The sequence below is a fragment of the Mastomys coucha genome, unplaced genomic scaffold (assembly GCF_008632895.1).
Source record: "Mastomys coucha isolate ucsf_1 unplaced genomic scaffold, UCSF_Mcou_1 pScaffold6, whole genome shotgun sequence".
In the NCBI taxonomy this organism is placed as follows: Eukaryota; Metazoa; Chordata; class Mammalia; order Rodentia; family Muridae; genus Mastomys; species Mastomys coucha.
In genome coordinates this window covers 16894556-16907190 of record NW_022196912.1, presented here as the reverse complement: position 1 = coordinate 16907190, position 12635 = coordinate 16894556, and positions in this window count along the sequence as shown.

Here is a 12635-nt window from a genome sequence, read left to right as displayed (position 1 = left end):
AGTGGGGAGGGTATAGAGCTCAAACTAAACATCTTCTATAACTAGGCAAGGCTCTCATCAGTAGAAATTTTACATCATCCCAGCCACAAAACCTTCCACCCACAATTTGTTAAAATTTTCCCTTTCTCAATATTGAAAAAATTGAAGCAATGAAGTTTCTGCATTCTAGCTGATGTGGCTTACTCAATCACTCTAGGTAAAGTGTCAATATGTTTTTTTAGTTCTTTGTATATATGTTGGATATTAGCCCTCTATCAGATGTAGAACTGGTAAAAATCTTTTCCCAATCTGTAGGTTGCTGTTTTGTCCTGATGACAGTGTCCTTTGCCTTAGAGAAACTTTTTAATTTTATGAGGTCTCATTTGTCTATACTTGACCGTAGAGCCTGGGCCATGGATGTTGTGTTCATCTGAGCCAATGTGTTCCAGGCTCTTTCCCACTTTCTCTTCTATTAGATTCAGTGTATCTGGTTTTATTTGGAGGTCCTTAATCTATGTGGACTTGAGCTTTGTACAAGGAGATAAGAATAGTAATTTCCATTCTTCTACATGCTGACCACCACTTGAACCAGCACTATTTGTTGAATATGTTGTTTTTCTCCACCACTGGATGGTTTTGGCTTCTTTGTCAAAGATCAGGTGACCATAGGTATGTAGGTTTAATTCTGGATCTTCAATTCTATTCCATTGATCTACTTGTTTGGCTATGTTTTTGTCACTTCTGCTCTGTCATAGGTCTTTAGGTCAGGGATGGTGAATCCCCCAAAAGTTCTCTTATTGTTGAGAATATTTTTCCCTATCCTGGGTTTTTTGTCCTTCCAATGAATTGCTCTTAATATCTCTGTGAAGAATTGAGTTGGAATTTTGATGGGGATCACATTGAATCTGTAGATTGCTTTTGGCAAAATGACCATTTTTACTATATTAGTCCTGCCAATCTATGAGCATGGGAGATCTTTCCATATTCTGAAATCTTCAATATCTTTTTTATTAGATATTTTCTTTATTTACATGTCATATGATATCTCCTTTCCTGGTTTCTTCTCAGGAAAAAAAGAAAATAAAAAATAAAATAAAATAAAAAACCTGTTCCCTCCTCCCTCCCCCTGCTCAACAACCAACCCTCTTACACTTCCTGGTCCTGGCATTCCTCTACACTTGGGTATAGAACCTTCACAGGACCAAGGATTAGGCCATCCTCTGCTATACATATGCTGCTGGAGCCATTAGTCCCACCATGTGTACTCTTGGTTGGAGTTTTAGTCCCTGGGAGCTCTGAGGGTACTAGTTAGTTCATATTGTTGTTCCTCCTAAGGGACTGCAAACCCTCCAGCTCCTTGGGCCTTTCTCTAGCTTCTTCATTGGGAACCCTTTGCTCAGTCCAATGGATGGCTGTGAGCCTCTACTTCTGTATTAGTTGGGCACTGTCATAGCCTCTCAGGAGACAGCTATATCAGGCTCCTGTCTGCCAGCACTTGCTGGCATCCACAATAGTGTCTGGATTTGATGATTGAATATGGGAAGGATTCCCAAGTGAAACAGTCTCTGAATTGTCCTTCCTTCAGTCTCTGCTCCATAGTTTCTTTCTTCAGAAACTTGAAGTTCTTATCGCACAGATCTTTCACTTGTTTGGTTAGAGTCACACCAAGATATTTTATATTATTTGTAACATTGTGATGGGTGTTGTTTCCCTAATTTCTTTCTCAGTCTCTTTATTCTTTGAGTAGGTCCATTTATTAGCTTGAGTTAATTTTATGTCCAGCTACTTTGCTGAAGTTGATTATCAGCTATATGAGCTCTTTAGTGGATTTTTGGGGGTCACTTAAGTATACTATGAAATCATCTGCAAATAGTCATTTTTTGACTTCTTCCTCCCAACTTTTGTCTCTTTGATCTTTTTTAGTTGTCTAATTGCTAGGGCTAGAACTTTGAGTACTATATTGAATAGATAAGGACAGAGAGGACAACCTTGTATAGTCACTGATTTTAGTGATATTGCTTCAAGTTTCTCTCCATTTAGTTTGATGTTGGCTATTGTTTTGCTGTATATTGCTTTTATTATTTTTAGCTTTGGGCTTTGAGTTCCTGATCTTTCCAAGACTTTTAACATGAAGGGGTGTTATATTTTTTCAAATGCATTTTCATCATCTAATGAGATCATTTATGGAGTTAAAATTTCCAAGGGTACAGAAAAAAACTCATAAGACATTTTTGCTGTGTTGGCATTCACACCAAGAGAGCAAAAGTAGCAAGTGATGAAATTTTGGCAGCTTCTGAACCCATCAGGGGTTTACTTTAGATATAAAACACTTTAAAACATACAGAAATCCTAAGAAATACAATATTTGAAACACACAGGTATTCATTTTAAGTTAATAGGTGATATATTTATTGACAATTAGAAGAATTAAAATTCTATTTAAATTTTACTAATTTCTTACACGTGTGTATATATGTGTGCCTGAGTGTGTGTGCGTGCGTGTGTGTGTGTGTGTGTGTGTGTGCACATGCAGCAAAATGACTAGACCTTGCCTGAGGATCTCCAGCAGCCAGGTGCCACCTAAGGGCCCTAATTGTCCTTCAGTAATGTCTGTGATAGTCACTCCTAGCCCTACGGAGCCCTAAGGAGGGAGAGTATCCAGCTCTCTCTCTAGAAAAAGGAAAAGAAAAAGAAAGAAAAAATCCCACCAATCCCTGAACAGAAAAACTCACTACCTCTGAAATCCCCAAGCTCAGGACTTGAAATCCTACCAGCCCTTACTCTGGAAATTTCTACCCAGGAAATCTCTGCCCCCTGATAAATCCTAAGTAAGCCCTGTTTTCTACTCAACTCTCTGCTGCTTCTCACCAGAGCAGAGGTGACCTCCTGGGTTTTTCCCTCCCATTAAATCTCTTGAGTGAGTTTTGTAGTGCAGTATAACTTTGTGGTATTCCTTGTCTCCTAACGGCCAGGATAGCTTTCCTTTCACAGCTGCAATATTTACAAAGTATGTGTGTGAGTGTATATGCAGGAGTATTAATATGAAAGGGTTCCTAAGGATGCCAGTGGGCCACCTGTGAGAGGGAGTTTTCTCCTTCCACCATGTGGATTTCAGGGAACCAAATTAGGTCACCTGACTGAAAGGTCAGTGCCTTAATCCACTGAGCAACCTCACCAACCACTAATTCCCCTCATTTTAATTAATGAGATAGTAAATAGTAACATAACGTAAGTATACATTAACAAAATAATTATGATAGAATTCTTTGACTTTATATAATCAAGTTCTTGAGACCTCTAATTTTAAAATACATAACTTAGCTGCCAACCTACACTTCAGCAATGACCTTAGAGGTTAACACATTTTTGGTAAGGAAATTCATACTTCCTACCTTTAAAAAAATTATGTTTTCTTTTCTACAAATTTTATGTGTTTTAGAATTTATATAATTTTGCTGATTATACATCTATTTACTAAATTTTTTGAATTTATATTTCCACCATATAATTGTAGAGTGACACATTTTTAAAATTTTTACTTGGCATGTTGTTTATCCATGTTTGTTCATTTCTTTCATTTTTAATATGAGATTTTAAGATAAATATTAATTTATAATATAACTTCCAGTTTTAATTATAAGTATATTGAAGACTGGCCTTTCTTTACTTTATTATGACTTATATGGATCCAATATACAAACACTAGTAAGAATCACATTGGTCATTAGGTGTTTACTTGGAAAGATGACATTTATTTTACAGCTTTAGATATATCTATTCTCTCCTCTGACCTGCCAGTCACATCTATATATTAAGTATTGTAAGAGCAGCCATAAAGAACACAGTTCTGGTCAATAAAATAGAATTTCTGGCCTTGATAAAGACCTACAATTCCTGTTGGGTGGGCCAATCATTTGGCCAGGGGCTACCACATAAGGAGGAGGATTCACCCTTAGAAAGGCAGGCTCAAATTAAAACATACTATAGAGATATTTGGAATAATAATATCTTTAATGATATAATATACTTTTAACTCCCAGAATTCATATACCTGGCACATTCACAGCAAGCAAACATGCTGGTGGCGTGAAGTTTCTTGACTCTGTCCATCTTTCTGTTAAGGCAGGTAAAGGTACATCTTTTCTCCTGTAGGTGACGGCCATGTCTAATTACATTTTTCTGATGGTACATTGTGCTTCCTTAGTCTCTTTGAAAATTTCCCCAACCCTTCTGACCTGTGGCTGCCTATGGCCATGTGGTAGACCTCTATGCGGGTAACTCAAACATCATACCCTTTCTTTTCCTTCACTCTACTCCTCCAAGTAGATGCTGAGGTTTACAGCCTCAGTGCCCTGAGGATTTTAAATTAAACAGATTCGTATCCTAGAATCCCTATCAACAAATGTAACAAAGGAAGAAGCCATTTAAATTCTTAGATTTTGTTTTTTATTTGTGTATTATGAAATTGAGTTTGTATTCATATCAAAGTTATGAATTTAATGGAATTATAGAGCCTTTGAACAATGTCTACCACGTATAAATTGTTAACCATTGTAATAAAACTCTATGTGTGTTTAGGGCTTCTAAAATTGAATTTGACTACACACTTTTCTCTGCAAAGTGTGCCATGTTGCTTGATAGTGTCACCAATATAACAAAAGCACTTTTTAAATAATAAATGTTCTCTCTATGTTAAGAGCATATAAGAATAAATTCAGACTGCATTTGCCATGACATTCTTACTGTTCTTTCTTGTTAGAGAAAATTTTCGTTACCATTGCTACATTCATATGATTTTTCCGTAAGTTCCCATTGTAGAGAAATGTTCAGATAGAGTTTCTAATGATAAAATATCATGTCCTTTCTAAAGTCAAAGCAACTTAATCATGATGTCCATTATAATAACAGCTGTCATTAACATTGCTTTTACAGTTTTCAGACTTTTCAACAATGTCTGTTAGTGACAATTGGCTTGTGATTATTATTTATTATTTAAACAATTTTCTATTTCTTTCTTTTTCTTCCTTCTTTCTTTCAAGCCCTTATCTTTAAATGTAGGCCCTCATGAATACTCAGCCTGTTCCCTAACACTGCTATAGCTGCAGCCTCTTTGTTGCATCTTTAAGGATTTTGTCTAAAAACCATATTAGGCCTATTACAATAGGTCAGTGGTGTCTCTTCTGTTCTGTTTATCAAAAGACATATTTTAAGGTTGAAATCAGCTGGTTTATAGTTTGAAACTTGTGTTTTAGAGTAAATTTAAATTCAAGTCAATTACAGTAGTTGCAATCACTTCAGAATTGACTTCTTCTACTACTCCTTGTGTATGTGTTTCTGTATGTGATTCATGTGTGAAGGTTGTACCTATAGATGTATGCTGAGGCCAGAGGTTAGCGTCGTATATGTCCATCAATCACTCATTATCCTTCTATAGACAAAGTCTCTCAGTGAACCTGGTACTCACTGACTGACTGGACAGTAAAGTCCCAGGGATTCTCCTGCCTCAGCCTCCCATTATTAGATCTTCAATAGTAGGCATACAGCTTTCATATGGATGCTAGAGATACAAACTCTTGTCATCTCTGTGCCAAATACTTTATGAATGAGACATTTTTCATCTGTTCTTCTGCTTTTGGTATATTTATACCAAATGTATGATGTTTTGTATAATTGATATCTTTTAGAATGAAGTTGTTCATGTCATGCTTTCATTATAGAGAATAATCCATCTTATATTATTAGTATAAGCAACACCATTTTTATCTTTGATCAAACTGAAAAGCTATGACTTCTCATATTTTATGATTATTTAATCAACTGTACACTTTATACATTCTATATATTTCAATAATTTTTGAAATTTTTCTTTATTATTCTCTGCCATTGAGGTTCCCTTTTAGTAGTTCTTTGTTATATTTTAATTTACTCTTGTATTTCTATTTTTCTTCATAATTACTTTATTAATAAATTAAAAGATATCAATATCTAATTACATGTAATTTAGCACCAATCAATCTGCTTTGTGTTTGTGCTTCTTTTTTGCTCTAAATATTCTGTCACTGTGACAATATATTTTGAAGCATCAAAGGTTTAAAAAGTATTATCTTTCATTTCCCTACCTTCAAAGGTACATATTGCTAATGCTTGTGTTCATTATTAAAGTACTTTTTTTTAATCATATGTCTTCTATATGCTATGAATGGTTGGAAATTGTTGGATATTTAACCTATGCTTCTTTTCTTTTCTTAATTTTTATTAGGTAAAGGAGGGAAAGGGTACCCACTTTTCATCTGCGAAAGAGTCGTATTTATCCTGTGTGTTGTCCAAAACTTTTCTATTTTTCAAGTGTCTCTGCTTGATTTATGAAATGCTAACTCTGTTCATTATTTTCATTAAAAGGTTGTATTTGTAAGTTTTACTTTATCTTTTCACCAGCTGAAGTTAAGCAGGAATTTTACCTGACTTATAGATGCTTAGTTATACTTAGCATTTACCACATGAGAATTTTATGCTTAGCAAAAGTTTTACTTAAACAACAAAAGTTTAAAAGTATTAAAATTTTTCTACTTTATTATGACTATTATTCAGCTCAGTATATTTTATTTTCATATTATATATTTTGGGTCCTTATTTTAATGTCCCTTCTAAATATTTATATTGTTTCACTTGCAAGATCTCATGACAATCAAACTAACTCCCTATTTTTCAATATTACTTAGCCAGTATTTTCTCTATTTTTTATTCTCTAAATTACTAATATGTTCATTTAATCTGTACTAACTAACTTAAAGGCTAACCTGTTGCTGTATTCATCTTATGTTTTTACTTCTGAATACCCCTGTTCCATTTCTCTTATTACTCAAGTGTAGGCTTCAGAATTTTGCTAATGGTAAATCATTTTATTAGTCTCTGATTTTTTAATTTGCATTCATATCGTAATAATCATTTAAATGCATATAAAATTCTAATTTTTTCCTATTTGAAAGTACTGTTTTCTCCTGTCCATTATCTAAAACACGTTTCTAAGTAGATAATTACTTAGTATTTTTATCTTGTATGTCTATTTTAATTTTAATTTGACTTGCTCTCTAAAAGGAAATGTTTATGTCTTCCATCTGTTATAAAACACAGTCTGAGGGTATTAGTTAGTTCATATTGTTGTTTGTCTTCGGGGACTGCAAACCCTTCAGCTCCATTGGTCTTTCCTCTAACTCCTTCATTGGAGACCCTGTACTCAGTTCAATGGGAGGGGAAACTGGGAAAAGAAAAATAATATGACATGTAAATAAAGAAAATATCTAATTAAAAAGAACACAGTGTGGAATGTCTATACATTTTCTTACTTTCATTCACCATTCTTATATCTCTAGAATTCCTGGTCACTATTTGATAGATTTTCATTTTCTCACTTATGTTTATATCTTAGCTTCAAAGATGTCTCTCTTCTGTAAAAATAATGCTAGACCATTTCTCTAGCATTTTTTCCACTTATTTTTAGTCTTACATGCCATTTAATATTTTAAGTTGTTAATATAAATTGAATAATCTCTTCTACAATGCTTAGATAGTGTGTGTATGTGTATATGTACATGTATATTTATGCACGTACATATGTATATATACATAAATATATAATATATAAATATAATAGTCACTAAGCATTGTAGAAGCTATGATTCAATTAATATGCACAAATCATAAATTTTATGATTATAAAATTATAATTTTAGTCTCTGCTCCAAAGTTAGACTCTACAACTCCTTCCATGGGTATTTTGTTCCCCCTTTTAAGAAGGAAAGAAGTATCTTCATTTTGGGCTTCCTTCTTCTTGAGTTTCTTATGGTTTGTAGTTTGTGGGCCCTGTGAAGATTCTATGCCCCAGTGTACGGGAATGGCAGGGCCAGGAATTGGGAGAGGGTGGGTGGTGAGCAGGGGGAGGGAACAGGGGATTGTTTTAGTTTTTGAGGGTTTTTTTTGTCTTATTTTATATTATTTTTCTTTTTTCTTTTGGAGGGGAACCTGGAAAAGGAGATATTGTAAATAAAGAAAACATATAATAAAAATTTTAATTTTAACATTTAAATGTTTTAAAATTATAATATATATTGTATACTATTATATATATATGTGTGTGTATATATGTGTATATTGGTGTTTATAAACATAGTAATCAACTGGGTAGTTGTGGTGCATGCTTTTAATCCCAGTATCTGGGAGGCAGAGCAGGAAAATTTCTGAGTTTGAGGCTGGCCTGGTCTACAGAGCAAGAGCCAGGAAAGCCAGGGCTCTACAAAGAAACTCTCTCAACAAAAAACAAGAAAGAAATCAAAAACAAAACAAAATGACATGTGTTATTTTGTGTGTTTAATTGCATCATTCACTTTAAATGTGTGTGTTTACATACTTCTGGTAGTTTAGATAATCCAGTTAATTGTTGATCACTCTAATTTTCTATAAAATATTTTCCCATGGTAATTTATCTTTAAATATTTCCATTAATTTTCAATTTTCAATATTAAACATGATTTAAATATGGAAATATGGATCTTCCTTTTTAGTTATTACCCTTTAAGGGATATTTTTTGTGCTTTACTTACATAAAAGACTAATTTTCCATAAATGTTTATATTTGTATATAAAAGATCACAAATGACATTTATCCTTTGGGAATCATACAAATCAACAGGAAATATTTAAGTTTTTTTTTTTTCTTTTACTTTTTACTTTACCTTTTCTTCCTTATATGCAAAAAACATGCTAGTAAAATTTTTCTTTCTTGTCTTCTTATAGACCTAGCAAAACATTTTCAGTGAAGCTGTAACTCTCTTTGTGCCAGATGCCTGATGTGTTATAGTGTAAAATGGGAGGACCTGGGAATCAGAAAATCTCAGTTCCTAAACATGATCTCTCGTAAGCATAAAACACTAGGACTTTTATGTTTCTAAAATGTCTTTAAAACCTAAGTTACTTAGTTGTCATTTATGTAAAAACCACAGCATATGCAAAGGATAAATAATCTTTAGTTTTCCCTTTGTTTTATTTATATCACTATTTTTAATGACATCAAATAATATTTTCAGTTATTATACATAGTAATATGAATGGAACTCCATATCAATGGTTACAGCCAGCACTTATATAAGATAGCCAAAATTGAAAATGTCCTAAAAGCCTATGGAAAGAGGAATGGGTGGACAGTGTAGATATATACACTTAGACAGTTGCTGAGACCTGATGCATACTATATTGCAAACAAACTTTAAGTAAGCTAAGATATATACTATATGACTTGATTTATCAATGGTAGTGTGTATGATATTCATGACAACAAAATTTAGAATAGTGTTTGCCATGAATTAGGGAAAGGATGATGAAGATCTGGTGTTGAGTAGTTGCAAAACATTAGAGGAAAATGAGAAAGAAGCAGTTGAAGATTAAACCATGCTGCAGTCAGTAATTTAAAATTTGTAAAAGTAAAAATAAAATATTTGTATAACACATTACAAACCTTGAATCTCACACTAAAGATGATCTAAATAATAAGCTTTGTTATGTATATTTTTCTATGAAAAGATTTAAAATGATAAGGGTCTATATGTTTTATAGAGCAAGTAATGTACTTCCCATCAAAAATATACTTGAACATTCCATGTTATTTGTTATTATTATTTTGTAAGATAATTTGCATTCTTTGTCATATTTTACTTTTCAACTTTGTGTTACTAAGAATATGATGTCTAACACTTGTCATCATTGATCTAAGTCATCTGGTTCATAGATGTGTCATATGCTTATAAGACAATTTGTGAGCTCCATTTGTCCCGTTAGTTCTTGCCTACCCATTAATCATCACTGTGCTTTTAAAGTAATAGGAACTATAATGAGTCTTACAATCGAATTCAGTTCATTTTGTATTTTTGTAATATTAAAGAAGGTGGAAAGTAATTGTACTTGACATTTTCAATTTCTATAAAATTTATAAATAGATTTAAAATTCTACTTTTAGGCCGTTATTGAGAGTATATGGAAGTCAGAGATAGATTTGGGCAAAATGAAATATTTCAATATTGAGTTTTCCTATCCATGATACGTTTTTTCCTTAACTTCTCCGAATAGCAGTCAACATGATTTAGGATTAGAAAAATTAGCATAACTACTGCTGACTTAAACACTATGTTTTATATACAATTCAATATTGTGAGGTTTTGTTCTCTACCCACTGCTGATTTATAAAGAATGCAAATCAGTAGACAATTTGTTATATATTCAACAGCTCAATTTTGAATTCTAATTATTTAGAGTCCTTTTGAACTTTTATACTCACAATCACATAACACTAGAAAAAATGACACATTTATAAATTCTAGGTTAAAATTCTCTTTGCTTTCTTTGCTGATTACAACTAAATATATTATCTTATTAACATAAGGGAAAGTTTCCTACACTGCATCAAACTGCACCTAGTTTATTAGAGACACATACTATAAATAATAATGGCCTTTCAGGCAGGACACAGGTAGACAATCATTCAGAGGTCGTAAGAACATTTTGTGTAGGGAATACCAAAATCAGAACTACACTCTAAAATCCAATCAAGTCTTCCTTCCATGCTCTGAATGGGGCTTGTTAAGAGCAGGGCAGACATTTCCCATAAGCATGTTGTTTGACAACTCTTCAGAAGTCAATCCTGACTTTCAAAAAGTAAAATGAAAATGGCAAAAAGTCAATCTGAAGATCCACAATCTTCTAAAGAAGGAGCCACTATTCTCCTGAGGAACCGGGTCTCAGTGATATGTCTGCAAAGTTCAGATCACCTACACAGGCAAAACCAGTATTCAGGAGACAGCTCCCAACAGGCCTCTAAGGGTTTGAAGAGAGTTATGTATAGGTTGATGGTGGTGAACAGACAGAGGTAGACTATAGAAATAAATTGGAGTTTTCCTGTATGGCCAGGCTATTGTACTAAGGCAGCCAAACCTCTCAGTATCAGGAAATCCCTGAGAGCCATGAGGTGTCTCTCAAAACTAGCAGATAAAGGTGTTTCCCCACACCAGTCCAGCTTAGTGACACAGGCTACATACATCCTCGTAGAACAAAGAAGTGCTCTGTGTACTGATGGCATTTTTGATATCTGTGTACTTCTGGTGACTGTGAGATCTGAAATGCTACTCTGTATCAAGTTTTATAAAAATGTAGACTTAAACATTTTTTTAAAAAAGCTATGCCATCTCCACATTTGTCTTTTGCTACTTTCTCTCTCTTCTTAGTGGGAGCTGTGGAGATAGAAGACCAAGTTCAGCAGATAGCCAGTATGTCTTCTCTGTGTCACATTCTTCATTTGGTTTTATCTTCTTTAGCATTCTTTTCAACATCTCCTTTCTTTAGAACATGACAGCAAAGGCCTGGAGACATAGACACTGAACAGGAGTGGAGTCTGGGGTGGCATATGTAACAGCCTGCAGTTGTGGACAGCCTGGCATCTTTATTCTTTATTCACACTATTCACTTACAGAATATCTTTATGGATATGATTTAGGATTTTTCCCAGCTTTAAATTTGCAAACATTTTCCCCATATTTTCAATTTACCAAATTTTCTTTTGTATATATTCAGGCATATATATCCTCCTCCTATGTGGTATACTTAAAAATCTTAGCCTGTGATGACAGGCTTGAATTCTCTGACTCAATCTGATTTAATTGTAATGTTTTATGATTTTTAAAAATATGTTTGGACTAGATTTCTACTGAAATATTTTTAACCTGTTTATCATATTTTTCAAAGTTAGCCTCAACTCATAAATTCAAGTTGGTTAATAAGTATTTGGTTTCTATATAATCATATATTTTAATTACAAGATTTTGGGGAGCAAGTCATAAGTCAGGATTTTATGGGGAAATTTTAAGTAGACCTCCATTGTGCTTAGCATTTAAAATATTAGGATAGATAAAATATTTTAAGGAGTAGAATCTCAGTTCATTTTTATATTAGTAATTGTTCATCTTTTGCATGAATCTCTCTATATGTTTATGTATCTCTATTTCTAATTTAATTATATTTAATGCTTATAAAATATAATATATTTCTTATAGTCTTAAAAATTTAATGATCCTGTATTTATTGATGCATTTGTCAGAATAACCACATACTAATTATTCTTATTGGTGTTTGTGGCTTCTGTCCCTTATCAACTCTAACAGATAAATATAAATTTTGCTAGTTTTCTAAAAGAATGCCTTTTGTATTTGATAATACTTGTAGCGTTCAAAGCAGTATATTTTGCACAGTTGATGCCCTCCATTGGAGAGGGCACAGCCTCCCAATCCCAGCTTTTCTGTGTATGTGTCTGTCATTTCTTCATTCAAACGTCACCCATTTATGTTTCCAGGACACAACAGTGGAGGACACATCAGGTTAGACCACAAGACTGTGGGAACTCACAAGCTGTGCGGACACAGCAGGCAGCAGCTGAACTAGAACACCTGACTATATGAACTCACACAAAACAGAGTAGAATCCCATGAAAGAAGTGCACAAGATAAGGGTAGACATAAAGGAAGAGGGAAGCATAATTCTAAGTGGCAGGTGTATAACATGGGACAAGTAGAATATATATATACACATATATACACACACATTTATATAAAACCTATATA